At 41.9% G+C, this 21,622-nt stretch overlaps 65 non-coding genes across 65 annotated transcripts; 13 read left to right on the plus strand and 52 right to left on the minus strand.

Moving 5' to 3' along the window:
- Nucleotides 1–982: 982 nt before the first annotated feature.
- trnat-ugu (transfer RNA threonine (anticodon UGU)) lies at nucleotides 983–1,056 on the minus strand. The gene has a single exon. It is a non-coding gene; the product is annotated as a tRNA-Thr (tRNA).
- A 183-nt stretch (nucleotides 1,057–1,239) lies between these two features.
- trnat-agu (transfer RNA threonine (anticodon AGU)) lies at nucleotides 1,240–1,313 on the minus strand. Its single transcript has one exon. It is a non-coding gene; the product is annotated as a tRNA-Thr (tRNA).
- Nucleotides 1,314–1,479: 166 nt separating this feature from the next.
- On the minus strand, nucleotides 1,480–1,553 carry trnat-agu (transfer RNA threonine (anticodon AGU)). Its single transcript has one exon. It is a non-coding gene; the product is annotated as a tRNA-Thr (tRNA).
- Nucleotides 1,554–1,699: 146 nt separating this feature from the next.
- On the minus strand, nucleotides 1,700–1,773 carry trnat-agu (transfer RNA threonine (anticodon AGU)). Its single transcript has one exon. It is a non-coding gene; the product is annotated as a tRNA-Thr (tRNA).
- A 417-nt stretch (nucleotides 1,774–2,190) lies between these two features.
- Nucleotides 2,191–2,264, minus strand: trnat-cgu (transfer RNA threonine (anticodon CGU)). Its single transcript has one exon. It is a non-coding gene; the product is annotated as a tRNA-Thr (tRNA).
- Nucleotides 2,265–2,432: 168 nt separating this feature from the next.
- Nucleotides 2,433–2,506, minus strand: trnat-agu (transfer RNA threonine (anticodon AGU)). The gene has a single exon. It is a non-coding gene; the product is annotated as a tRNA-Thr (tRNA).
- Nucleotides 2,507–2,703: 197 nt separating this feature from the next.
- trnat-agu (transfer RNA threonine (anticodon AGU)) lies at nucleotides 2,704–2,777 on the minus strand. Its single transcript has one exon. It is a non-coding gene; the product is annotated as a tRNA-Thr (tRNA).
- A 148-nt stretch (nucleotides 2,778–2,925) lies between these two features.
- trnat-ugu (transfer RNA threonine (anticodon UGU)) lies at nucleotides 2,926–2,999 on the minus strand. Its single transcript has one exon. It is a non-coding gene; the product is annotated as a tRNA-Thr (tRNA).
- A 493-nt stretch (nucleotides 3,000–3,492) lies between these two features.
- Nucleotides 3,493–3,566, minus strand: trnat-ugu (transfer RNA threonine (anticodon UGU)). The gene has a single exon. It is a non-coding gene; the product is annotated as a tRNA-Thr (tRNA).
- Nucleotides 3,567–3,798: 232 nt separating this feature from the next.
- Nucleotides 3,799–3,872, minus strand: trnat-agu (transfer RNA threonine (anticodon AGU)). Its single transcript has one exon. It is a non-coding gene; the product is annotated as a tRNA-Thr (tRNA).
- A 142-nt stretch (nucleotides 3,873–4,014) lies between these two features.
- trnat-agu (transfer RNA threonine (anticodon AGU)) lies at nucleotides 4,015–4,088 on the plus strand. The gene has a single exon. It is a non-coding gene; the product is annotated as a tRNA-Thr (tRNA).
- A 255-nt stretch (nucleotides 4,089–4,343) lies between these two features.
- trnat-agu (transfer RNA threonine (anticodon AGU)) lies at nucleotides 4,344–4,417 on the plus strand. Its single transcript has one exon. It is a non-coding gene; the product is annotated as a tRNA-Thr (tRNA).
- Nucleotides 4,418–4,532: 115 nt separating this feature from the next.
- trnat-agu (transfer RNA threonine (anticodon AGU)) lies at nucleotides 4,533–4,606 on the plus strand. Its single transcript has one exon. It is a non-coding gene; the product is annotated as a tRNA-Thr (tRNA).
- Nucleotides 4,607–4,945: 339 nt separating this feature from the next.
- Nucleotides 4,946–5,019, minus strand: trnat-agu (transfer RNA threonine (anticodon AGU)). Its single transcript has one exon. It is a non-coding gene; the product is annotated as a tRNA-Thr (tRNA).
- Nucleotides 5,020–5,157: 138 nt separating this feature from the next.
- Nucleotides 5,158–5,231, minus strand: trnat-ugu (transfer RNA threonine (anticodon UGU)). The gene has a single exon. It is a non-coding gene; the product is annotated as a tRNA-Thr (tRNA).
- A 480-nt stretch (nucleotides 5,232–5,711) lies between these two features.
- trnat-agu (transfer RNA threonine (anticodon AGU)) lies at nucleotides 5,712–5,785 on the minus strand. The gene has a single exon. It is a non-coding gene; the product is annotated as a tRNA-Thr (tRNA).
- A 250-nt stretch (nucleotides 5,786–6,035) lies between these two features.
- trnat-agu (transfer RNA threonine (anticodon AGU)) lies at nucleotides 6,036–6,109 on the minus strand. The gene has a single exon. It is a non-coding gene; the product is annotated as a tRNA-Thr (tRNA).
- Nucleotides 6,110–6,321: 212 nt separating this feature from the next.
- On the minus strand, nucleotides 6,322–6,395 carry trnat-ugu (transfer RNA threonine (anticodon UGU)). The gene has a single exon. It is a non-coding gene; the product is annotated as a tRNA-Thr (tRNA).
- Nucleotides 6,396–6,546: 151 nt separating this feature from the next.
- Nucleotides 6,547–6,620, minus strand: trnat-agu (transfer RNA threonine (anticodon AGU)). The gene has a single exon. It is a non-coding gene; the product is annotated as a tRNA-Thr (tRNA).
- Nucleotides 6,621–6,900: 280 nt separating this feature from the next.
- Nucleotides 6,901–6,974, minus strand: trnat-cgu (transfer RNA threonine (anticodon CGU)). Its single transcript has one exon. It is a non-coding gene; the product is annotated as a tRNA-Thr (tRNA).
- Nucleotides 6,975–7,142: 168 nt separating this feature from the next.
- Nucleotides 7,143–7,216, minus strand: trnat-agu (transfer RNA threonine (anticodon AGU)). The gene has a single exon. It is a non-coding gene; the product is annotated as a tRNA-Thr (tRNA).
- A 232-nt stretch (nucleotides 7,217–7,448) lies between these two features.
- On the minus strand, nucleotides 7,449–7,522 carry trnat-agu (transfer RNA threonine (anticodon AGU)). Its single transcript has one exon. It is a non-coding gene; the product is annotated as a tRNA-Thr (tRNA).
- Nucleotides 7,523–7,664: 142 nt separating this feature from the next.
- Nucleotides 7,665–7,738, plus strand: trnat-agu (transfer RNA threonine (anticodon AGU)). Its single transcript has one exon. It is a non-coding gene; the product is annotated as a tRNA-Thr (tRNA).
- A 256-nt stretch (nucleotides 7,739–7,994) lies between these two features.
- trnat-agu (transfer RNA threonine (anticodon AGU)) lies at nucleotides 7,995–8,063 on the plus strand. The gene has a single exon. It is a non-coding gene; the product is annotated as a tRNA-Thr (tRNA).
- A 184-nt stretch (nucleotides 8,064–8,247) lies between these two features.
- Nucleotides 8,248–8,321, minus strand: trnat-ugu (transfer RNA threonine (anticodon UGU)). The gene has a single exon. It is a non-coding gene; the product is annotated as a tRNA-Thr (tRNA).
- Nucleotides 8,322–8,469: 148 nt separating this feature from the next.
- trnat-ugu (transfer RNA threonine (anticodon UGU)) lies at nucleotides 8,470–8,543 on the minus strand. Its single transcript has one exon. It is a non-coding gene; the product is annotated as a tRNA-Thr (tRNA).
- Nucleotides 8,544–9,136: 593 nt separating this feature from the next.
- On the minus strand, nucleotides 9,137–9,210 carry trnat-ugu (transfer RNA threonine (anticodon UGU)). Its single transcript has one exon. It is a non-coding gene; the product is annotated as a tRNA-Thr (tRNA).
- Nucleotides 9,211–9,623: 413 nt separating this feature from the next.
- On the minus strand, nucleotides 9,624–9,697 carry trnat-agu (transfer RNA threonine (anticodon AGU)). The gene has a single exon. It is a non-coding gene; the product is annotated as a tRNA-Thr (tRNA).
- Nucleotides 9,698–9,890: 193 nt separating this feature from the next.
- trnat-agu (transfer RNA threonine (anticodon AGU)) lies at nucleotides 9,891–9,964 on the minus strand. The gene has a single exon. It is a non-coding gene; the product is annotated as a tRNA-Thr (tRNA).
- A 146-nt stretch (nucleotides 9,965–10,110) lies between these two features.
- On the minus strand, nucleotides 10,111–10,184 carry trnat-agu (transfer RNA threonine (anticodon AGU)). Its single transcript has one exon. It is a non-coding gene; the product is annotated as a tRNA-Thr (tRNA).
- A 158-nt stretch (nucleotides 10,185–10,342) lies between these two features.
- trnat-ugu (transfer RNA threonine (anticodon UGU)) lies at nucleotides 10,343–10,416 on the minus strand. The gene has a single exon. It is a non-coding gene; the product is annotated as a tRNA-Thr (tRNA).
- A 482-nt stretch (nucleotides 10,417–10,898) lies between these two features.
- On the minus strand, nucleotides 10,899–10,972 carry trnat-agu (transfer RNA threonine (anticodon AGU)). The gene has a single exon. It is a non-coding gene; the product is annotated as a tRNA-Thr (tRNA).
- A 250-nt stretch (nucleotides 10,973–11,222) lies between these two features.
- trnat-agu (transfer RNA threonine (anticodon AGU)) lies at nucleotides 11,223–11,296 on the minus strand. Its single transcript has one exon. It is a non-coding gene; the product is annotated as a tRNA-Thr (tRNA).
- Nucleotides 11,297–11,525: 229 nt separating this feature from the next.
- trnat-ugu (transfer RNA threonine (anticodon UGU)) lies at nucleotides 11,526–11,599 on the minus strand. The gene has a single exon. It is a non-coding gene; the product is annotated as a tRNA-Thr (tRNA).
- Nucleotides 11,600–11,750: 151 nt separating this feature from the next.
- On the minus strand, nucleotides 11,751–11,824 carry trnat-agu (transfer RNA threonine (anticodon AGU)). The gene has a single exon. It is a non-coding gene; the product is annotated as a tRNA-Thr (tRNA).
- A 279-nt stretch (nucleotides 11,825–12,103) lies between these two features.
- trnat-agu (transfer RNA threonine (anticodon AGU)) lies at nucleotides 12,104–12,177 on the minus strand. The gene has a single exon. It is a non-coding gene; the product is annotated as a tRNA-Thr (tRNA).
- Nucleotides 12,178–12,345: 168 nt separating this feature from the next.
- Nucleotides 12,346–12,419, minus strand: trnat-ugu (transfer RNA threonine (anticodon UGU)). Its single transcript has one exon. It is a non-coding gene; the product is annotated as a tRNA-Thr (tRNA).
- A 232-nt stretch (nucleotides 12,420–12,651) lies between these two features.
- On the minus strand, nucleotides 12,652–12,725 carry trnat-agu (transfer RNA threonine (anticodon AGU)). The gene has a single exon. It is a non-coding gene; the product is annotated as a tRNA-Thr (tRNA).
- Nucleotides 12,726–13,042: 317 nt separating this feature from the next.
- trnat-agu (transfer RNA threonine (anticodon AGU)) lies at nucleotides 13,043–13,116 on the plus strand. Its single transcript has one exon. It is a non-coding gene; the product is annotated as a tRNA-Thr (tRNA).
- A 205-nt stretch (nucleotides 13,117–13,321) lies between these two features.
- trnas-acu (transfer RNA serine (anticodon ACU)) lies at nucleotides 13,322–13,396 on the plus strand. The gene has a single exon. It is a non-coding gene; the product is annotated as a tRNA-Ser (tRNA).
- Nucleotides 13,397–13,576: 180 nt separating this feature from the next.
- On the minus strand, nucleotides 13,577–13,650 carry trnat-agu (transfer RNA threonine (anticodon AGU)). Its single transcript has one exon. It is a non-coding gene; the product is annotated as a tRNA-Thr (tRNA).
- Nucleotides 13,651–13,788: 138 nt separating this feature from the next.
- Nucleotides 13,789–13,862, minus strand: trnat-ugu (transfer RNA threonine (anticodon UGU)). Its single transcript has one exon. It is a non-coding gene; the product is annotated as a tRNA-Thr (tRNA).
- Nucleotides 13,863–14,032: 170 nt separating this feature from the next.
- Nucleotides 14,033–14,106, minus strand: trnat-agu (transfer RNA threonine (anticodon AGU)). The gene has a single exon. It is a non-coding gene; the product is annotated as a tRNA-Thr (tRNA).
- A 138-nt stretch (nucleotides 14,107–14,244) lies between these two features.
- trnat-ugu (transfer RNA threonine (anticodon UGU)) lies at nucleotides 14,245–14,318 on the minus strand. Its single transcript has one exon. It is a non-coding gene; the product is annotated as a tRNA-Thr (tRNA).
- A 481-nt stretch (nucleotides 14,319–14,799) lies between these two features.
- trnat-agu (transfer RNA threonine (anticodon AGU)) lies at nucleotides 14,800–14,873 on the minus strand. Its single transcript has one exon. It is a non-coding gene; the product is annotated as a tRNA-Thr (tRNA).
- A 142-nt stretch (nucleotides 14,874–15,015) lies between these two features.
- Nucleotides 15,016–15,089, plus strand: trnat-agu (transfer RNA threonine (anticodon AGU)). The gene has a single exon. It is a non-coding gene; the product is annotated as a tRNA-Thr (tRNA).
- Nucleotides 15,090–15,344: 255 nt separating this feature from the next.
- trnat-ugu (transfer RNA threonine (anticodon UGU)) lies at nucleotides 15,345–15,418 on the plus strand. Its single transcript has one exon. It is a non-coding gene; the product is annotated as a tRNA-Thr (tRNA).
- Nucleotides 15,419–15,623: 205 nt separating this feature from the next.
- trnas-acu (transfer RNA serine (anticodon ACU)) lies at nucleotides 15,624–15,698 on the plus strand. The gene has a single exon. It is a non-coding gene; the product is annotated as a tRNA-Ser (tRNA).
- Nucleotides 15,699–15,878: 180 nt separating this feature from the next.
- trnat-agu (transfer RNA threonine (anticodon AGU)) lies at nucleotides 15,879–15,952 on the minus strand. The gene has a single exon. It is a non-coding gene; the product is annotated as a tRNA-Thr (tRNA).
- A 138-nt stretch (nucleotides 15,953–16,090) lies between these two features.
- trnat-ugu (transfer RNA threonine (anticodon UGU)) lies at nucleotides 16,091–16,164 on the minus strand. The gene has a single exon. It is a non-coding gene; the product is annotated as a tRNA-Thr (tRNA).
- A 480-nt stretch (nucleotides 16,165–16,644) lies between these two features.
- On the minus strand, nucleotides 16,645–16,718 carry trnat-agu (transfer RNA threonine (anticodon AGU)). Its single transcript has one exon. It is a non-coding gene; the product is annotated as a tRNA-Thr (tRNA).
- Nucleotides 16,719–16,968: 250 nt separating this feature from the next.
- trnat-agu (transfer RNA threonine (anticodon AGU)) lies at nucleotides 16,969–17,042 on the minus strand. The gene has a single exon. It is a non-coding gene; the product is annotated as a tRNA-Thr (tRNA).
- Nucleotides 17,043–17,271: 229 nt separating this feature from the next.
- On the minus strand, nucleotides 17,272–17,345 carry trnat-ugu (transfer RNA threonine (anticodon UGU)). The gene has a single exon. It is a non-coding gene; the product is annotated as a tRNA-Thr (tRNA).
- A 151-nt stretch (nucleotides 17,346–17,496) lies between these two features.
- Nucleotides 17,497–17,570, minus strand: trnat-agu (transfer RNA threonine (anticodon AGU)). The gene has a single exon. It is a non-coding gene; the product is annotated as a tRNA-Thr (tRNA).
- Nucleotides 17,571–17,850: 280 nt separating this feature from the next.
- Nucleotides 17,851–17,924, minus strand: trnat-cgu (transfer RNA threonine (anticodon CGU)). Its single transcript has one exon. It is a non-coding gene; the product is annotated as a tRNA-Thr (tRNA).
- A 142-nt stretch (nucleotides 17,925–18,066) lies between these two features.
- trnat-agu (transfer RNA threonine (anticodon AGU)) lies at nucleotides 18,067–18,140 on the plus strand. The gene has a single exon. It is a non-coding gene; the product is annotated as a tRNA-Thr (tRNA).
- Nucleotides 18,141–18,392: 252 nt separating this feature from the next.
- Nucleotides 18,393–18,466, plus strand: trnat-agu (transfer RNA threonine (anticodon AGU)). Its single transcript has one exon. It is a non-coding gene; the product is annotated as a tRNA-Thr (tRNA).
- A 218-nt stretch (nucleotides 18,467–18,684) lies between these two features.
- trnat-agu (transfer RNA threonine (anticodon AGU)) lies at nucleotides 18,685–18,759 on the plus strand. Its single transcript has one exon. It is a non-coding gene; the product is annotated as a tRNA-Thr (tRNA).
- A 180-nt stretch (nucleotides 18,760–18,939) lies between these two features.
- On the minus strand, nucleotides 18,940–19,013 carry trnat-agu (transfer RNA threonine (anticodon AGU)). Its single transcript has one exon. It is a non-coding gene; the product is annotated as a tRNA-Thr (tRNA).
- A 178-nt stretch (nucleotides 19,014–19,191) lies between these two features.
- Nucleotides 19,192–19,265, minus strand: trnat-ugu (transfer RNA threonine (anticodon UGU)). Its single transcript has one exon. It is a non-coding gene; the product is annotated as a tRNA-Thr (tRNA).
- A 493-nt stretch (nucleotides 19,266–19,758) lies between these two features.
- Nucleotides 19,759–19,832, minus strand: trnat-agu (transfer RNA threonine (anticodon AGU)). Its single transcript has one exon. It is a non-coding gene; the product is annotated as a tRNA-Thr (tRNA).
- A 146-nt stretch (nucleotides 19,833–19,978) lies between these two features.
- Nucleotides 19,979–20,052, minus strand: trnat-agu (transfer RNA threonine (anticodon AGU)). The gene has a single exon. It is a non-coding gene; the product is annotated as a tRNA-Thr (tRNA).
- A 630-nt stretch (nucleotides 20,053–20,682) lies between these two features.
- Nucleotides 20,683–20,756, minus strand: trnat-agu (transfer RNA threonine (anticodon AGU)). The gene has a single exon. It is a non-coding gene; the product is annotated as a tRNA-Thr (tRNA).
- A 146-nt stretch (nucleotides 20,757–20,902) lies between these two features.
- On the minus strand, nucleotides 20,903–20,976 carry trnat-agu (transfer RNA threonine (anticodon AGU)). The gene has a single exon. It is a non-coding gene; the product is annotated as a tRNA-Thr (tRNA).
- Nucleotides 20,977–21,393: 417 nt separating this feature from the next.
- trnat-cgu (transfer RNA threonine (anticodon CGU)) lies at nucleotides 21,394–21,467 on the minus strand. Its single transcript has one exon. It is a non-coding gene; the product is annotated as a tRNA-Thr (tRNA).
- Between the last annotated feature and the right edge of the window lie 155 nt (nucleotides 21,468–21,622).

Consider the following 21,622-nt stretch of genomic DNA (forward strand, 5'->3'; position numbering starts at 1 on the left):
GAGGGAGGAAGAAGGAAAGGAGGGAGGAAGAAGGAAGGAAAGGAGGGAGGAAGAAGGAAGGAAAGGAGGGAGGGAGAAAGGAAGGAAAGGAGGGAGAGAGAAAGGAAGGAAGGGAGGGAGAGGGAAGGAAGGAAGGTCTGATATTTGTACCATATCAACCGGCCCTACTTCCACTCCAATCTATCATGTTTCAAACAGGTCAGATTTCTTTCTTCACTGAGAACCCGACATAAGACTTTTCTTTTTTTTTTGGGGGGGGGGGGGGGGGGGGATCTTGATAATTAGGCTCTTGGTCCAATCACTGGGAATATTTCCTCCTTCCCAGATGTTCCTGAATGGGATCGTCGGGGGTCTTTGTAGCCGTCAGAAGCTCAGCATGCATGGAGATGAAACCTGCAGCTCTGCCGGGTCTCATGGCTTTGATGGGCCGGCTGGTTCATCAGGCTCTGGACCATTAAGCACATCATGCAAATAGCTGAACCCAGCGTGCTACTTCCTGGTTCTCTGTTGTTATTTTCCTGCCACATTAATCCAGGACAGGAGCTGAGAGCTTGGTGCTTAGTGATCTGACAAAAGGTTCTTTAGACTTCCGCTTCTGCCTCTTTCACACGTCTGAGACTCCTTTTTACCTCCTTGTTCTCATCACAGTTGGCTTTTTGGATCTGGCTCTGGAGTCCGGGTGATTTTGACTTCATTATGTTGGTTTTCTAGATGTTTCCACTCAGAGATCTTTGCCTCTTTGCCATGTCTGAGGTTTTATTCAATCTGTGACTAAACAAATTAGGTGGTTGAGTGTAACGAGGCCCCTGCTCTGCATGTGATGAATGTATTATAATGTATATTAGGTGTTATTGAAATAGCAAAATATCTAACAGGGTTTAGTCATTGAGCCTGATGATAAATTAAAACCTTTTAAATGACTGAAGGAAACTTTCATTATGAAGAATTCCTCATTGCCATGTGTCTTTACAAAGCATCTCACAGGTACTGCTGGGATTTGAACCCAGGATCTCCTGTTTACAAGACAGGCGCTTTAACCAACTAAGCCACAGCACCTTGTCGTAGTCGTGTTAAGTTACTGCTGATGCAAACCCAACATTTCTGATTGGACTGCCTCAAATGAAAACTATTTAAATTACTAAGTACAATGGAAATTCTCATTATGAAACATTTATAGGCAACAAACACTAATGTTCCTCATTGTTACATGTCTTCTAACACAGGTATATCTATCCTCAAAGGTACTGCTGGGATTTGAACCCAGGATCTCCTGTTTACTAGACAGGCACTTTAACCAGCTAAGCCACAGCACCTCTAACTCTACCTTTACATGTTGTTCACACATTCATTGAGGAAGATATTTACCAAGCAGTGTAAGCAATTTATAGGCAGCAAAAAGAGATTGTCCTTTCTTGTGGTCGACTCATAAAGGTTCAGCATATTGTGCCTGTATTTTGTAGGAGACAACCTCTCTGATTCAGGTGCTGCTGGGATTTGAACCCAGGACCTCCTGTTTACTAGACAGGCGCTTTAACCAACTAAGCCACAGCACCTCTTACTGTCCTTGTATACGTTGTTCAAACGTTCATTGAGGAAGACATTTACCAAGCAGTGGGAGCAATAAGAAGGTTAAAAAATTCTGTACTTTTGGTATGGTTGACTCATGTTTGCACTTTATAGGAGATAACTTCAGTGAATAAGGTACTGCTGGGATTTGAACCCAGGATCTCCTGTTTACTAGACAGGCGCTTTCACCAGCTAAGCCACAGCACCTCTGAAGGACTGCTGTTAGTCGTGTTGAGTTATTACTGATGCAAACCCAACATTTAAATTAAAACCTTTTAAATGACTAAAGGAAACTTTCATGAAGAGTCTATAGGAAGTACAAGTTCCTCATTGTTATGTGTCTTCTATCATCATCTCACAGGTACTGCTGGGATTTGAATCCAGGATCTCCTGTTTACTAGACAGGCGCTTTAACAACAGTCCAAAACTGTAATGACACTTTTCCACTACACAGTTCCAGCACTACTCGGCTCGACTCGGTTTCAGGAACGACCTTTTCCATTACAAAAAGGTACCGACTGAAGGTGGGCGTGGTCATCATAGCACAGCTCTGCGATACTGCAGAGTAGAATTTATAGGAAACAGATGTTTTTCATTGCTATGTGTCTTCTATCATCATCTCTCAGGTACTGCTGGGATTTGAACCCAGGATCTCCTGTTTACGAGACAGGCGCTTTAACCAACTAAGCCACAGCACCTCTGAAGGACTACTGTCAGAGTCGTGTTGAGTTACTGCTGATGCAAACCCAACATTTACAGGTTTGAATTAAAACTATTCAAATGACTAAAGGAAACTTTCATGAAGAATTTATAGGCAGCAAACAACAAGGTTCCTCATTGTTATGTGTCTTCTAACATCATTTCACAGGTACTGCTGGGATTTGAACCCAGGATCTCCTGTTTACTAGACAGGCGCTTTCACCAACTAAGCCACAGCACCTCTTACTCTACCTTTACATGTTGTTAAAATATTCAGTGAGGAAGACATTTACCAAAACAAACAAGATACTGATCCCTGCAGTAAGAAGGGTTTGGTGAGCAAGACCTCCGGAAGGCTGCCAATACTCTCCAATTTCTAGTCAGTTTATGAGAGGAGTCAAATCAATCCTTGTTATGTGTCTTCTAATAGCATTTCGCAGGTAGTGCTGGGATTTGAACCCAGGATCTCCTGTTTACTAGACAGGCACTTTAACCAACTAAGCCACAGCACCTCTGAAGGACTACTGTCAGAATTATGTTGAGTTACTGCTGATGCAAACTCGACATTTATGGGTTTAATGCTTTAAATGACTAAGGAAAACTTTCCTTTATAGGAAACACCTGTTCCTCATTGCCATGTGTCTTCAATCATCATCTCACAGGTGCTGCTGGGATTTGAACCCAGGATCTCCTGTTTACAAGACAGGCGCTTTCACCAACTAAGCCACAGCACCTCTTGTTGTGACTCTAGATGTTGTTCAAAGCTTCATTGATGAAGACATTAACTGTCTTGTTTTGTTGGAACAACAGTCCAAAACTCTAACGGCACTTTTCCACTACACAGTTCCAGCACTACTCGGCTTGACTCGGTTCCAGGAACGACCTTTTCCATTACAAGAAGGTATCGACTCGAGGTGGGTGGGGTCATCATAGCACGGTTCCAAGATACTGCTGAGTAGAATTTACAGGAAACGGATGTTCTTCATTGCTATGTGTCTTCTATCATCATTTCACAGGTACTCTTACCTTACCTCTTACTCTACCTTTACATGTTGTTAAAATATTCATTGAGGAAGACATTTACCAAAACAAACAAGATACTGATCCCTGCAGTGAGACCAATAAGAAGGGTTTGGTGAGCAAGACCTTCAGAAGGTTGCCAATTCTAGTCAGTTTATGAGAGGAGTCAAATCAATCCTTATTATGTGTCTTCTAATAGCATTTCACAGGTACTGCTGGGATTCGAACCCAGGATCTCCTGTTTACAAGACAGGCGCTTTAACCAACTAAGCCACAGCACCTCTTGTTGTGACTGTAGATGTTGTTCAAAGCTTCATTGATGAAGACATTAACTGTCTTGTTTTGTTGGAACAACAGTCCAAAACTCTAACGGCGCTTTTCCACTACACAGTTCCAGGAACAACCTACTCAACATGGGCGGGGTTATCATAGCACGGCTCTGCGATACTGCTGAGTAGAATTTATAGGAAACAGATTTTCTTCATTGCTATGTGTCTTGGAACATCATCTCACAGGTACTGCTGGGATTTGAACCCAGGATCTCCTGTTTACTAGACAGGCGCTTTAACCAACTAAGCCACAGCACCTCTGAAAGGCTGCTGTCAGAGTTGTGTTGAGTTACTGCTGATGGATTCAGATCCTTTCCTTTAAATGGTTTTAATTTAAACCTGTAAATGTTGGGTTTGCATCAGCAGTAACTCAACACGACTCTGGCTAGGGGCCTTCAGAGGTGCTGTGGCTTAGTTGGTTAAAGCGCCTGTCTAGTAAACAGGAGATCCTGGGTTCAAATCCCAGCAGTACCTGTGAGATGCTGTTCTAAAGACGGTTTCTCATCATAATAAGAAATCTAGTTTGTAGAAAGTCAGCAGTTTGGATCCAGTGAAAACAAATGTCGCATGATACTTTCAACATGTGTTTGATCTGACACTCCGATAATCATTCTTCGTAATGTATAACTTGCTAATGCATACTAAAAGGTTTTAATGAGACGCACTTATGCAGGAAATGTTGGGTTTGCATCAGTAATAACTGAACACGACTGACAGGAGCCCTTCAGAGGTGCTGTGGCTTAGTTGGTTAAAGCGCCTGTCTAGTAAACAGGAGATCCTGGGTTCAAATCCCAGCAGTACCTGAGAAATGCTATTAGAAGACCCATAACAAGGATTGATTTGACTCCTCTCGTAAACTGACTAGAAATTGGAGAGTACTCAACAAATATTTTAACAACATATAAAGGTAGAGTAAAAGGTGCTGTGGCTTAGCTGGTTAAAGTGCCTGTCTAGTAAACAGGAGATCCTGGGTTCAAATCCCAGCAGTACCTGAGAAATGCTATTAGAAGACCCATAACAAGGATTGATTTGACTCCTCTCGTAAACTGACTAGAAATTGGAGAGTACTCAACAAATATTTTAACAACATATAAAGGTAGAGTAAAAGGTGCTGTGGCTTAGCTGGTTAAAGTGCCTGTCTAGTAAACAGGAGATCCAGACAGGCACACCTCTGAAGGCCTGCTATCAGAGTCATGTTGAGTTACTGCTGATGCAAACCCAACATTTAAAGGTTTAATGCTTTAAATTAAAACATCGGAAGGAATCTTTCATGAAGAGTTTATAGGAAGTACAAGTTCCTCATTGTTATGTGTCTCCTAACACCATTTCACAGGTACTGCTGGGATTTGAACCCAGGATCTCCTGTTTACTAGACAGGCGCTTTAACCAACTAAGCCACAGCACCTCTTGAAGGGTTCATGTTGGGTTACTGCTGATGCAAACCCAACATTTATGGGTTTAATGCTTTAAATGACAAAGGAAAACTTTCCTTTATAGGAAACACCTGTTCCTCATTGCCATGTGTCTTCAATCATCATCTCACAGGTGCTGCTGGGATTTGAACCCAGGATCTCCTGTTTACAAGACAGGCGCTTTCACCAACTAAGCCACAGCACCTCTTGCAGTGCATGTAGATGTTGTTCAAAGCTTCATTGACGAATACATTAACCGTCTTGTTTTGTTGGAACAACAGTCCAAAACTCTAATGGCACTTTTCCACTACACAGTTCCAGCACTACTCGGCTCGACACGGTTCCAGGAACAACCTTTTCCATTACAAGAAGGTACCGACTCGAGGTGGGTGGGGTCATCATAGCACGGTTCCAAGATACTGCTGAGTAGAATTTACAGGAAACGGATGTTCTTCATTGCTATGTGTCTTCTATCATCATTTCACAGCTACTCTTACCTTACCTCTTACTCTACCTTTACATGTTGTTAAAATATTCATTGAGGAAGACATTTACCAAAACAAACAAGATACTGATCCCTGCAGTGAGACCAATAAGAGGCTTTAATTACTCTGTCCTTATCTTGTTGTTGACTCGTTAAGGTTTCAGGATAGTGTGCTTCTGTAGGAGATAAGTTCTCTGAATCAGGTACTGCTGGGATTTGAACCCAGGATCTCCTGTTTACTAGACAGGCGCTTTGACCAACTAAGCCACAGCACCTCTGAAGGACGCTTCCTGCCTTAGTGCTTCAAATTAAAACCTTTTAAATGACTAAAGTATGCATTAGCAAGTTATGCATTACAAAGAATGATGATTGGAGTGTTCCCAGTTTACTTTACTGCTGATAGATGAATCAAATACTTATTGGAAGTATCATGCAACATTTGTTTTTACTGGATCCAAACTGCTGATTTTCTACAAACCAGATTTCTTATTATAATGAGAAACAGTCTTTAGAACATCATCTCACAGGTACTGCTGGGATTTGAACCCAGGATCTCCTGTTTACTAGACAGGCGCTTTAACCAACTAAGCCACAGCACCTCTTTCTGTTTTGTTGGAACAACAGTCCAAAACTCTAACAGCGCTTTTCCACTACACAGTTCCAGCACTACTCGGCTCGACCTTTTCCATTACAAAAAGGTACCGACTGAAGGTGGGTGGTGTCATCATAGCATGGTTGCACGATAATGCCGAGTAGAATTTATAGGAAACAGATGTTCTTCATTGCTATGTGTCTTCTGTCATCATCTCTCAGGTACTGCTGGGATTTGAACCCAGGATCTCCTGTTTACAAGACAGGTGCTTTAACCAGCTAAGCCACAGCACCTTTGAAGGACTGCCGTTAGAGTCGTGTTGAGTTACTGCTTCAAATGAAAAATGTTTAAATGAATGAGTAACATGAAATTAACATTATGAAGAATGTATAGGAGAGATCAACTACTTTACTCATTGCCATGTGTCTCCTAACAATACCTCACAGGTGCTGCTGGGATTTGAACCCAGGATCTCCTGTTTACTAGACAGGCGCTTTAACCAACTAAGCCACAGCACCTCTTGCAGTGCATGTAGATGTTGTTTAAAGGTTCATTGACAAAGACATTAACCATCTTGTTTTGTTGGAACAACAGTCCAAAACGGTAATGACACTTTTCCACTACACAGTTCCAGCACTACTCGGACCGACTCGGTTCCAGGAACGACCTTTTCCATTACAAAAAGGTACCGACTGAAGGTGGGCGGGGTCATCATAGCACAGCTCCGCGATACTACAGAGTAGAATTTATAGGAAACAGATGTTCTTCATTGCTATGTGTCTTCTATCATCATCTCTCAGGTACTGCTGGGATTTGAACCCAGGATCTCCTGTTTACGAGACAGGCGCTTTAACCAACTAAGCCACAGCACCTCTGAAGGACTACTGTCAGAGTCATCTTGAATTACTGCTGATGCAGACCCAACATTTACAGGTTTAAATTAAAACTATTCAAATGACTAAAGGAAACTTTCATGAAGAATTTATAGGCAGCAAACAACAAGGTTCCTCATTGTTACGTGTCTTCTAACATCATTTCACAGGTACTGCTGGGATTTGAACCCAGGATCTCCTGTTTACTAGACAGGCGCTTTAACCAACTAAGGCACAGCACCTCTTGTTGTGACTGTAGATGTTGTTCAAAGCTTCATTGATGAAGACATTAACTGTCTTGTTTTGTTGGAACAACAGTCCCAAACTCTAACAGCACTTTTCCACTACACAGTTCTAGGAACAACCTACTCAACATGGGCGGGGTTATCATAGCACGGCTCTGCGATACTGCTGAGTAGAATTTATAGGTAACAGATTTTCTTCATTGCTATGTGTCTTGGAACATCATCTCACAGGTACTGCTGGGATTTGAACCCAGGATCTCCTGTTTACTAGACAGGCGCTTTAACCAACTAAGCCACAGCACCTCTGAAAGGCTGCTGTCAGAGTCGTGTTGAGTTACTGCTGATGGATTCAGATCCTTTCCTTTAAATGGTTTTAATTTAAACCTGTAAATGTTGGGTTTGCATCAGCAGTAACTCAACACGACTCTGGCTAGGGGCGTTCAGAGGTGCTGTGGCTTAGTTGGTTAAAGCGCCTGTCTAGTAAACAGGAGATCCTGGGTTCAAATCCCAGCAGTACCTGTGAGATGCTGTTCTAAAGACTGTTTCTCATTATAATAAGAAATCTAGTTTGTAGAAAGTCAGCAGTTTGGATCCAGTGAAAACAAATGTTGCATGATACTTTCAACATGTATTTGATCTGACACTCCGATAATCATTCTTCCTAATGTATAACTTGCTAATGCATACTAAAAGGTTTTAATTAGAAGCACTTATGCAGGAAATGTTGGGTTTGCATCAGTAATAACAACACGACTGACAGTAGTCCTTCAGAGGTGCTGTGGCTTAGTTGGTTAAAGCGCCTGTCTAGTAAACAGGAGATCCTGGGTTCAAATCCCAGCAGGCTATGAACCCAGACAGGCGCACCGCTGAAGGCCTGCTATCAGAGTCATGTTGAGTTACTGCTGATGCAAACTCAACATTTATGGGTTGAATGCTTTAAATTAAAACCGTTTAAATGGCTAAAGGAAACTTTCCTTTATAGGAAACACCTGTTCCTCATTGCTATGTGTCTTGGAACAGCATCTCACAGGTACTGCTGGGATTTGAACCCAGGATCTCCTGTTTACAAGACAGGCACTTTAACCAACTAAGCCACAGCACCTCTGAAAGGCTGCAGACAGAATTATGTTGAGTTACTGCTGATGCAAACTCAACATTTATGGGTTGAATGCTTTAAATGACTATGGAAAACCTTCCTTTATAGGAAACACCTGTTCCTCATTACCATGTGTCTTCAATCATCATCTCACAGGTGCTGCTGGGATTTGAACCCAGGATCTCCTGTTTACAAGACAGGCGCTTTAACCAACTAAGCCACAGCACCTCTTGTTGTGCTTGTAGATGTTGTTCAAAGATTCATTGATGAAGACATTAACCATCTTGTTTTGTTGGACCAACAGTCCAAAACTCTAACGGCGCTTTTCCACTACACAGTTCCAGCACTACTCGGCTCGACTCGGTTCCAGGAACGACCTTTTCCATTACAAGAAGGTATCGACTCGAGGTGGGTGGGGTCATCATAGCACGGTTCCAAGATACTGCTGAGTAGAATTTACAGGAAACGGATGTTCTTCATTGCTATGTGTCTTCTATCATCATTTCACAGGTACTCTTACCTTACCTCTTACTCTACCTTTATATGTTGTTAAAATATTCATTGAGGAAGACATTTACCAAAACAAACATGATACTGATCCCTGCAGTGAGACCAATAAGAAGGGTTTGGTGAGCAAGACCTTCAGAAGGTTGCCAATTCTAGTCAGTTTATGAGAGGAGTCAAATCAATCCTTGTGTGTCTTAGACAGGTCTGCTGATGCAAACTCAACATGGGTTTAATGCTTTAAATGACTATGGAAAACCTTCCTTTATAGGAAACACCTGTTCCTCATTACCATGTGTCTTCAATCATCATCTCACAGGTGCTGCTGGGATTTGAACCCAGGATCTCCTGTTTACAAGACAGGCGCTTTCACCAACTAAGCCACAGCACCTCTTGTTGTGACTATAGATGTTGTGCAAAGGTTTATTAATGAAGACATTAACCATCTTGTTTTGTTGGACCAACAGTCCAAAACTCTAACAGCGCTTTTCCACTACACAGTTCCAGCACTACTCGGCTCGACACAACATCTGAACAACATCTACATACACTGCAAGAGGTGCTGTGGCTTAGCTGGTTAAAATGCCTGTCTAGTAAACAGGAGATCCTGGGTTCAAATCCCAGCAGGCTTTGAACCCAGACAGGCGCACCTCTGAAGGCCTGCTGTCAGAGTCATGTTGAGTTACTGCTGATGCAAACCCAACATTTAAAGGTTTAAATTAAAACATCTGAAGGAATCTTTCATGAAGAGTTTATAGGAAGTACAAGTTCCTCATTGTTATGTGTCTCCTAACACAATTTCACAGGTACTGCTGGGATTTGAACCCAGGATCTCCTGTTTACTAGACAGGCACTTTAACCAACTAAGCCACAGCACCTCTTACTGTCCTTAACATGTTGTTAAAATATTCATTGAGGAAGACATTTACCAAAACAAACATGATACTGATCCTGCAGTGAGACCAATAAGAAGGGTTTGGTGAGCAAGACCTTCAGAAAGTTGCCAATTCTAGTCAGTTTATGAGAGGAGTCAAATCAATCCTTGTTGTGTGTCTTCTAATAGCATTTCACAGGTACTGCTGGGATTTGAACCCAGGATCTCCTGTTTACTAGACAGGCGCTTTAACCAACTAAGCCACAGCACCTCTTACTGTCCTTGTATACGTTGTTCAAACGTTCATTGAGGAAGACATTTACCAAGCAGTGGGAGCAATAAGAAGGTTCAAAAATTCTGTACTTTTGGTATGGTTGACTCATGTTTGCACTTTATAGGAGATAACTTGAGTGAATAAGGTACTGCTGGGATTTGAACCCAGGATCTCCTGTTTACTAGACAGGCGCTTTCAACAGCTAAGCCACAGCACCTCTGAAGGACTGCTGTTAGTCGTGTTGAGTTACTGCTGATGCAAACCCAACATTTAAATTAAAACCTTTTAAATGACGAAAGGAAACTTTCATGAAGAATTTATAGGCAGCAAACAACAAGGTTCCTCATTGTTATGTGTCTTCTAACATCATTTCAGAGGTGCTGCTGGGATTTGAACCCAGGATCTCCTGTTTACAAGACAGGCGCTTTCACCAACTAAGCCACAGCACCTCTTGAAGGGTTCATGTAGATGTTGTTCAAAGCTTCATTGATGAAGACATTAACTGTCTTGTTTTGTTGGAACAACAGTCCAAAACTCTAATGGCACTTTTCCACTACACAGTTCCAGCACTACTCGGCTCGACTCGGTTCCAGGAACGACCTTTTCCATTACAAGAAGGTATCGACTCGAGGTGGGTGGGGTCATCATAGCACGGTTCCAAGATACTGCTGAGTAGAATTTACAGGAAACGGATGTTCTTCATTGCTATGTGTCTTCTATCATCATTTCACAGGTACTTGTACCTTACCTCTTACTCTACCTTTACATGTTGTTAAAATATTCATTGAGGAAGACATTTACCAAAACAAACAAGATACTGATCCCTGCAGTGAGACCAATAAGAGGCTTTAATTACTCTGTCCTTGTCTTGTTGTTGACTCGTTAAGGTTTCAGGATAGTGTGCTTCTGTAGGAGATAAGTTCTCTGAATAAGGTACTGCTGGGATTTGAACCCAGGATCTCCTGTTTACTAGACAGGCGCTTTGACCAACTAAGCCACAGCACCTCTGAAGGACGCTTCCTGCCTTAGTGCTTCAAATTAAAACCTTTTAAATGACTAAAGTATGCATTAGCAAGTTATGCATTACAAAGAATGATGATTGGAGTGTTCCCAGTTTACTTTACTGCTGATAGATGAATCAAATACTTATTGGAAGTATCATGCAACATTTGTTTTTACTGGATCCAAACTGCTGATTTTCTACAAACCAGATTTCTTATTATAATGAGAAACAGTCTTTAGAACAGCATCTCACAGGTACTGCTGGGATTTGAACCCAGGATCTCCTGTTTACTAGACAGGCGCTTTAACCAACTAAGCCACAGCACCTCTTTCTGTTTTGTTGGAACAACAGTCCAAAACTCTAACAGCGCTTTTCCACTACACAGTTCCAGCACTACTCGGCTCGACACGGTTCCAGGAACGACCTTTTCCATTACAAAAAGGTACCGACTGAAGGTGGGTGGTGTCATCATAGCATGGTTGCACGATAATGCTGAGTAGAATTTATAGGAAACAGATGTTCTTCATTGCTATGTGTCTTCTGTCATTATCTCTCAGGTACTGCTGGGATTTGAACCCAGGATCTCCTGTTTACAAGACAGGTGCTTTAACCAGCTAAGCCACAGCACCTCTGAAAGGCTGCCGTCAGAGTCGTGTTGAGTTACTGCTTCAAATGAAAAATGTTTAAATGAGTGAGTAACAGGAAATTAACATTATGAAGAATGTATAGGAGAGATCAACTACTTTACTCATTGTTATGTGTCTCCTAACAATACCTCACAGGTACTGCTGGGATTTGAACCCAGGATCTCCTGTTTACTAGACAGGCGCTTTCACCAACTAAGCCACAGCACCTCTTGCAGTGCATGTAGATGTTGTTTAAAGGTTCATGACAAAGACATTAACCATCTTGTTTTGTTGGAACAACAGTCCAAAACGGTAATGACACTTTTCCACTACACAGTTCCAGCACTACTCGGACCGACTCGGTTCCAGGAACGACCTTTTCCATTACAAAAAGGTACCGACTGAAGGTGGGCGGGGTCATCATAGCACAGCTCCGCGATACTGCAGAGTAGAATTTATAGGAAACAGATGTTCTTCATTGGTATGTGTCTTCTATCATCATCTCTCAGGTACTGCTGGGATTTGAACCCAGGATCTCCTGTTTACTAGACAGGCGCTTTAACCAACTACGCCACAGCACCTCTGAAGGACTGCCGTCAGAGTCGTGTTGAATTACTGCTGATGCAGACCCAACATTTACAGGTTTAAATTAAAACTATTCAAATGACTAAAGGAAACTTTCATGAAGAATTTATAGGCAGCAAACAACAAGGTTCCTCATTGTTATGCGTCTTCTAACATCATTTCAGAGGTGCTGCTGGGATTTGAACCCAGGATCTCCTGTTTACAAGACAGGCGCTTTCACCAACTAAGCCACAGCACCTCTTGTTGTGATTGTAGATGTTGTTCAAAGCTTCATTGATGAAGACATTAACTGTCTTGTTTTGTTGGAACAACAGTCCAAAACTCTAACGGCGCTTTTCCACTACACGGTTCCAGGAACAACCTACTCAACATGGGTGGGGTTATCATAGCACGGCTCTGCGATACTGCTGAGTAGAATTTATAGGAAACAGATTTTCTTCATTGCTATGTGTCTTGGAACATCATCTCACAGGTACTGCTGGGATTTGAACCCAGGATATCCTGTTTACTAGACAGGCGCTTTAACCAACTAAGCCACAGCACCTCTGAAGGACCCCTAGCCAGAGTCGTGTTGAGTTACTGCTGATTCAAATCCCAGCAGTACCTGTGAGATGCTGTTCTAAAGACTGTTTCTCATTATAATAAGAAATCTAGTTTGTAGAAAGTCAGCAGTTTGGATCCAGTGAAAACAAATGTTGCATGATACTTTCAACATGTATTTGATCTGACACTCCGATAATCATTCTTCGTAATGTATAACTTGCTAATGCATACTAAAAGGTTTTAATTAGAAGCACTTATGCAGGAAATGTTGGGTTTGCATCAGTAATAACTCAACACGACTGACAGTAGTCCTTCAGAGGTGCTGTGGCTTAGGTGGTTAAAGCGCCTGTCTAGTAAACAGGAGATCCTGGGTTCAAATCCCAGCAGTACCTGTGAAATGCTATTAGAAGACCCATAACAAGGATTGATTTGACTCCTCTCATAAACTGACTAGAAATTGGAGAGTATTGGCAGCCTTCTGGAGGTCTTGCTCACCAAACCCTTCTTATTGGTCTCACTGCAGGGATCAGTATCTTGTTTGTTTTGGTAAATGTCTTCCTCAACGAATATTTTAACAACATATAAAGGTAGAGTAAGAGGTGTTGTGGCTTAGCTGGTTAAAGTGCCTGTCTACTAAACAGGAGATCCTGGGTTCAAATCCCAGCAGGCTTTGAACCCAGACAGGCGCACCGCTGAAGGCCTGCTATCAGAGTCATGTTGAGTTACTGCTGATGCAAACCCAACATTTAAAGGTTTAATGCTTTAAATTAAAATGTCTGAAGAAATCTTTCATGAAGAGTTTATAGGAAGTACAAGTTCCTCATTGTTATGTGTCTTCTAACATGATTTCACAGGTACTGCTGGGATTTGAACCCAGGATCTCCTGTTTACTAGACAGGCACTTTAACCAACTAAGCCACAGCACCCCTTGAAGGGTTCATGTTGAGTTACTGCTGATGCAAACTCGACATTTATGGGTTTAATGCTTTAAATGACGAAGGAAAACTTTCCTTTATAGGGAACACCTGTTCCTCATTGCCATGTGTCTTCAATCATCATCTCACAGGTGCTGCTGGGATTTGAACCCAGGATCTCCTGTTTACAAGACAGGCGCTTTCACCAACTAAGCCACAGCACCTCTTACTCTAGCTTTACATGTTGTTAAAAGGTTCATTGAGGAAGATATTTACCAAAACAAACATGATACTGATCCCTGCAGTGAGGGTTTAATGATTATATCCTTATCTTGTTGTTGACTTGTAAAGGTTCAGGATAGTGTGCTTCTGTAGGAGATAACTTCTCTGAACCAGGTACTACTGGGATTTGAACCCAGGATCTCCTGTTTACTAGACAGGCGCTTTAACCAACTAAGCCACAGCACCCCTTGAAGGGTTCATGTTGAGTTACTGCGGATGCAAACTCGACATTTATGGGTTTAATGCTTTAAATGACTAAGGAAAACTTTCCTTTATAGGAAACACCTGTTCCTCATTGCCATGTGTCTTCAATCATCATCTCACAGGTGCTGCTGGGATTTGAACCCAGGATCTCCTGTTTACAAGACAGGCGCTTTCACCAACTAAGCCACAGCACCTCTTGCAGTGTATGTAGATGTTGTTCAAAGGTTTATTGATGAAGACATTAACCATCTTGTTTTGTTGGAACAACAGTCCAAAACTCTAATGGCACTTTTCCACGACACAGTTCCAGCACTACTCGGCTCGACACGGTTCCAGGAACGACCTTTTCCATTACAAGAAGGTATCGACTCGAGGTGGGTGGGGTCATCATAGCACGGTTCCAAGATACTGCTGAGTAGAATTTACAGGAAACGGATGTTCTTCATTGCTATGTGTCTTCTATCATCATTTCACAGGTACTCTTACCTTACCTCTTACTCTACCTTTACATGTTGTTAAAATATTCATTGAGGAAGACATTTACCAAAGACAAACATGATACTGATCCCTGCAGTGAGACCAATAAGAGGCTTTAATTACTCTGTCCTTGTCTTGTTGTTGACTCGTTAAGGTTTCAGGATACTGTGCTTCTGTAGGAGATAACTTCTCTGAATCAGGTACTGCTGGGATTTGAACCCAGGATCTCCTGTTTACTAGACAGGCGCTTTAACCAACTAAGCCACAGCACCTCTGAAGGACTACTGTCAGAGTCGTGTTGAGTTACTGCTGATGGATTCAGATCCTTTCCTTTAAATGGTTTTAATTTAAACCTGTAAATGTTGGGTTTGCATTAGCAGTAACTCAACACGACTCTGGCTAGGGGCCTTCAGAGGTGCTGTGGCTTAGTTGGTTAAAGCGCCTGTCTAGTAAACAGGAGATCCTGGGTTCAAATCCCAGCAGTACCTGTATGATGCTCTTCTAAAGACTGTTTCTCATTATAATAAGAAATCTAGTTTGTAGAAAGTCAGCAGTTTGGATCCAGTGAAAACAAATCTTGCATGATACTTTCAACATGTATTTGATCTGACACTCCGATAATCAGTCTTCCTAATGTATAACTTGCTAATGCATACTAAAAGGTTTTAATTAGAAGCACTTATGCAGGAAATGTTGGGTTTGCATCAGTAATAACTCAACACGACTGACAGTAGTCCTTCAGAGGTGCTGTGGCTTAGTTGGTTAAAGCGCCTGTCTTGTAAACAGGAGATCCTGGGTTCAAATCCCAGCAGTACCTGAGAAATGCTATTAGAAGACCCATAACAAGGATTGGTTTGACTCCTCTCATAAACTGACTAGAAATTGGAGAGTATTGGCAGCCTTCTGGAGGTCTTGCTCACCAAACCCTTCTTATTGGTCTCACTGCAGGGATCAGTATCTTGTTTGTTTTGGTAAATGTCTTCCTCAACGAATATTTTAACAACATATAAAGGTAGAGTAAGAGGTGCTGTGGCTTAGCTGGTTAAAGTGCCTGTCTACTAAACAGGAGATCCTGGGTTCAAATCCCAGCAGGCTTTGAACCCAGACAGGCGCACCTCTGAAGGCCTGCTATCAGAGTCATGTTGAGTTACTGCTGATGCAAACCCAACATTTAAAGGTTTAATGCTTTAAATTAAAACGTCTGAAGGAATCTTTCATGAAGAGTTTATAGGAAGTACAAGTTCCTCATTGTTATGTGTCTCCTAACACAATTTCACAGGTACTGCTGGGATTTGAACCCAGGATCTCCTGTTTACTAGACAGGCGCTTTAACCAACTAAGCCACAGCACCTCTTGAAGTGTTCATGTTGGGTTACTACTGATGCAAACTCGACATTTATGGGTTTAATGCTTTAAATGACTAAGGAAAACTTTCCTTTATAGGAAACACCTGTTCCTCATTGCCATGTGTCTTCAATCATCATCTCACAGGTGCTGCTGGGATTTGAACCCAGGATCTCCTGTTTACAAGACAGGCGCTTTCACCAACTAAGCCACAGCACCTCTTGCAGTGTATGTAGATGTTGTTCAAAGGTTTATTGATGAAGACATTAACCATCTTGTTTTGTTGGAACAACAGTCCAAAACCCTAATGGCACTTTTCCACTACACAGTTCCAGCACTACTCGGCTCGACACGGTTCCAGGGACGACCTTTTCCATTACAAGAAGGTATCGACTCGAGGTGGGTGGGGTCATCATAGCACGGTTCCAAGATACTGCTGAGTAGAATTTACAGGAAACGGATGTTCTTCATTGCTATGTGTCTTCTATCATCATTTCACAGGTACTCTTACCTTACCTCTTACTCTACCTTTACATGTTGTTAAAATATTCATTGAGGAAGACATTTACCAAAACAAACAAGATACTGATCCCTGCAGTGAGACCAATAAGAGGCTTTAATTACTCTGTCCTTGTCTTGTTGTTGACTCGTTAAGGTTTCAGGATAGTGTGCTTCTGTAGGAGATAAGTTCTCTGAATCAGGTACTGCTGGGATTTGAACCCAGGATCTCCTGTTTACTAGACAGGCGCTTTAACCAACTAAGCCACAGCACCTCTGAAGGACGCTTCCTGCCTTAGTGCTTCAAATTAAAACCTTTTAAATGACTAAAGTATGCATTAGCAAGTTATGCATTACAAAGAATGATGATTGGAGTGTTCCCAGTTTACTTTACAGCTGATAGATGAATCAAATACTTATTGGAAGTATCATGCAACATTTGTATTTACTGGATCCAAACTGCTGATTTTCTACAAACTAGATTTCTTATTATAATGAGAAACAGTCTTTAGAACAGCATCTCACAGGTACTGCTGGGATTTGAACCCAGGATCTCCTGTTTACTAGACAGGCGCTTTAACCAACTAAGCCACAGCACCTCTTTCTGTTTTGTTGGAACAACAGTCCAAAACTCTAACAGCGCTTTTCCACTACACAGTTCCAGCAATAATCGGCTCGACACAGTTCCAGGAACGACCTTTTCCATTACAAGAAGGTACCGACTGAAGGTGGGTGGGGTCATCATAGCATGGTTGCACGATAATGCTGAGTAGAATTTAAAGGAAACAAATGTTCTTCATTGCTATGTGTCTTCTGTCACCATCTCTCAGGTACTGCTGGGATTTGAACCCAGGATCTCCTGTTTACAAGACAGGTGCTTTAACCAGCTAAGCCACAGCACCTCTGAAGGACTGCCGTCAGAGTCGTGTTGAGTTACTGCTTCAAATGAAAAATGTTTAAATGAGTGAGTAACAGGAAATTAACATTATGAAGAATGTATAGGAGAGATCAACTACTTTACTCATTGTTATGTGTCTCCTAACAATACCTCACAGGTGCTGCTGGGATTTGAACCCAGGATCTCCTGTTTACTAGACAGGCGCTTTAACCAACTAAGCCACAGCACCTCTTGCAGTGCATGTAGATGTTGTTTAAAGGTTCATTGACAAAGACATTAACCATCTTGTTTTGTTGGAACAACAGTCCAAAACGGTAATGACACTTTTCCACTACACAGTTCCAGCACTACTCGGACCGACTCCGTTCAAGGAACGACCTTTTCCATTACAAAAAGGTACAGACTCGAGGTGGGCGGGGTCATCATAGCACAGCTCTGCGATACTGCAGAGTAGAATTTATAGGAAACAGATGTTCTTCATTGCTATGTGTCTTCTATCATCATCTCTCAGGTACTGCTGGGATTTGAACCCAGGATCTCCTGTTTACGAGACAGGCGCTTTAACCAACTAAGCCACAGCACCTCTGAAGGACTACTGTCAGAGTCGTGTTGAGTTACTGCTGATGGATTCAGATCCTTTCCTTTAAATGGTTTTAATTTAAACCTGTAAATGTTGGGTTTGCATCAACAGTAACTCAACACGACTCTGGCTAGGGGCCTTCAGAGGTGCTGTGGCTTAGTTGGTTAAAGCGCCTGTCTAGTAAACAGGAGATCCTGGGTTCAAATCCCAGCAGTACCTGTGAGATGCTCTAAAGACTGTTTCTCATTATAATAAGAAATCTAGTTTGTAGAAAGTCAGCAGTTTGGATCCAGTGAAAACAAATGTTGCATGATACTTTCAACATGTATTTGATCTGACACTCCGATAATCATTCTTCGTAATGTATAACTTGCTAATGCATACTAAAAGGTTTTAATTAGAAGCACTTATGCAGGAAATGTTGGGTTTGCATCAGTAATAACTCAACACGACTGACAGTAGTCCTTCAGAGGTGCTGTGGCTTAGTTGGTTAAAGCGCCTGTCTAGTAAACAGGAGATCCTGGGTTCAAATCCCAGCAGCACCTGAGAAATGCTATTAGAAGACCCATAACAAGGATTGATTTGACTCCTCTCATGAACTGAACTAGAACTAGAACTAGAAATTGGAGAGTATTGGCAGCCTTCTGGAGGTCTTGCTCACCAAACCCTTCTTATTGGTCTCACTGCAGGGATCAGTATCATGTTTGTTTTGGTAAATGTCTTCCTCAATGAATATTTTAACAACATATAAAGGTAGAGTAAGAGGTGCTGTGGCTTAGCTGGTTAAAGTGCCTGTCTAGTAAACAGGAGATCCTGGGTTCAAATCCCAGCAGGCTTTGAACCCAGACAGGCGCACCTCTGAAGGCCTGCTATCAGAGTCATGTTGAGTTACTGCTGATGCAAACCCAACATTTAAAGGTTTAATGCTTTAAATTAAAACATCTGAAGGAATCTTTCATGAAGAGTTTATAGGAAGTACAAGTTCCTCATTGTTATGTGTCTCCTAACACAATTTCACAGGTACTGCTGGGATTTGAACCCAGGATCTCCTGTTTACTAGACAGGCACTTTAACCAACTAAGCCACAGCACCTCTTGAAGGGTTCATGTTGGGTTACTTTAACCAGCTAAGCCACAGCACCTCTTGAAGGGTTCATGTTGGGTTACTGCTGATGGAAACTCGACATTTATGGGTTTAATGCTGTAAATGACTAAGGGAAACTTTCCTTTATGGGATCCTCATTGCCATGTGTCTTCAATCATCATCTCACAGGTGCTGCTGGGATTTGAACCCAGGATCTCCTGTTTACAAGACAGGCGCTTTCACCAACTAAGCCACAGCACCTCTTGTTGTGACTGTAGATGTTGTTCAAAGCTTCATTGATGAAGACATTAACTGTCTTGTTTTCTTGGAACAACAGTCCAAAACTCTAATGGCACTTTTCCACTACACAGTTCCAGCACTACTCGGCTCGGCTCGGTTCCAGGAACGACCTTTTCCATTACAAGAAAGTACCGACTCGAGGTGGGTGGGGTCATCATAGCACGGTTCCAAGATACTGCTGAGTAGAATTTACAGGAAACGGATGTTCTTCATTGCTATGTGTCTTCTATCATCATTTCACAGGTACTCTTACCTTACCTCTTACTCTACCTTTACATGTTGTTAAAATATTCATTGAGGAAGACATTTACCAAAACAAACATGATACTGATCCCTGCCGTGAGACCAATAAGAAGGGTTTGGTGAGCAAGACCTTCAGAAGGTTGCCAATTCTAGTCAGTTTATGAGAGGAGTCAAATCAATCCTTGTTGTGTGTCTTCTAATAGCATTTCGCAGGTACTGCTGGGATTTGAACCCAGGATCTCCTGTTTACTAGACAGGCGCTTTCACCAACTAAGCCACAGCACCTCTTACTGTCCTTGTATATGTTGTTCACACATTCATTGAGGAAGACATTTACCAAGCAGTGGGAGCAATAAGAAGGTTCAAAAACTCTGTACTTTTGGTGTGGTTGACTCATGTTTGCACTTTATAGGAGATAACTTCAGTGAATAAGGTACTGCTGGGATTTGAACCCAGGATCTCCTGTTTACTAGACAGGCGCTTTCACCAGCTAAGCCACAGCACCTCTGAAGGACTGCTGTTAGTCGTGTTGAGTTATTACTGATGCAAACCCAACATTTAAATTAAAACCTTTTAAATGACTAAAGGAAACTTTCATGAAGAGTCTATAGGAAGTACAAGTTCCTCATTGTTATGTGTCTTCTATCATCATCTCACAGGTACTGCTGGGATTTGAACCCAGGATTTCCTGTTTACTAGACAGGCGCTTTAACAACAGTCCAAAGCTGTAATGGCACTTTTCCACTACACAGTTCCAGCACTACTCGGCTCGACTCGGTTCCAGGAACGACCTTTTCCATTACAAGAAAGTACCGACTCGAGGTGGGTGGGGTCATCATAGCACGGTTCCAAGATACTGCTGAGTAGAATTTACAGGAAACGGATGTTCTTCATTGCTATGTGTCTTCTATCATCATTTCACAGGTACTCTTACCTTACCTCTTACTCTACCTTTACATGTTGTTAAAATATTCATTGAGGAAGACATTTACCAAAACAAACATGATACTGATCCCTGCAGTGAGACCAATAAGAAGGGTTTGGTGAGCAAGACCTCCAGAAGGTTGCCAATTCTAGTCAGTTTATGAGAGGAGTCAAATCAATCCTTGTTGTGTGTCTTCTAATAGCATTTCGCAGGTACTGCTGGGATTTGAACCCAGGATCTCCTGTTTACTAGACAGGCGCTTTCACCAACTAAGCCACAGCACCTCTTACTGTCCTTGTATATGTTGTTCACACATTCATTGAGGAAGACATTTACCAAGCAGTGGGAGCAATAAGAAGGTTCAAAAATGTTGTACTTTTGGTATGGTTGACTCATGTTTGCACTTTATAGGAGATAACTTGAGTGAATAAGGTACTGCTGGGATTTGAACCCAGGATCTCCTGTTTACTAGACAGGCGCTTTCACCAGCTAAGCCACAGCACCTCTGAAGGACTGCTGTTAGTCGTGTTGAGTTATTACTGATGCAAACCCAACATTTAAATTAAAACCTTTTAAATGACTAAAGGAAACTTTCATGAAGAGTCTATAGGAAGTACAAGTTCCTCATTGTTATGTGTCTTCTATCATCATCTCACAGGTACTGCTGGGATTTGAACCCAGGATTTCCTGTTTACTAGACAGGCGCTTTAACAACAGTCCAAAGCTGTAATGGCACTTTTCCACTACACAGTTCCAGCACTACTCGGCTCGACTCGGTTCCAGGAACAACTTTTTCCATTACAAAAAGGTACCGATTGAAGGTGGACAGGGTCTTCATAGCACATCTCCGCGATACTGCCAAGTAGAATTTATAGGAAACAGATGTTCTTCATTGCTGTGTGTCTTCTATCATCATCTCTCAGGTACTGCTGGGATTTGAACCCAGGATCTCCTGTTTACGAGACAGGCGCTTTAACCAACTAAGCCACAGCACCTCTGAAGGACTACTGTCAGAGTCATCTTGAATTACTGCTGATGCAAACCCAACATTTACAGGTTTAAATTAAAACTATTCAAATGACTAAAGGAAACTTTCATGAAGAATTTATAGGCAGCAAACAACAAGGTTCCTCATTGTTATGTGTCTTCT

This window comes from Scomber japonicus, chromosome 14 (assembly GCF_027409825.1).
Source record: "Scomber japonicus isolate fScoJap1 chromosome 14, fScoJap1.pri, whole genome shotgun sequence".
In the NCBI taxonomy this organism is placed as follows: domain Eukaryota; kingdom Metazoa; phylum Chordata; class Actinopteri; order Scombriformes; family Scombridae; genus Scomber; species Scomber japonicus.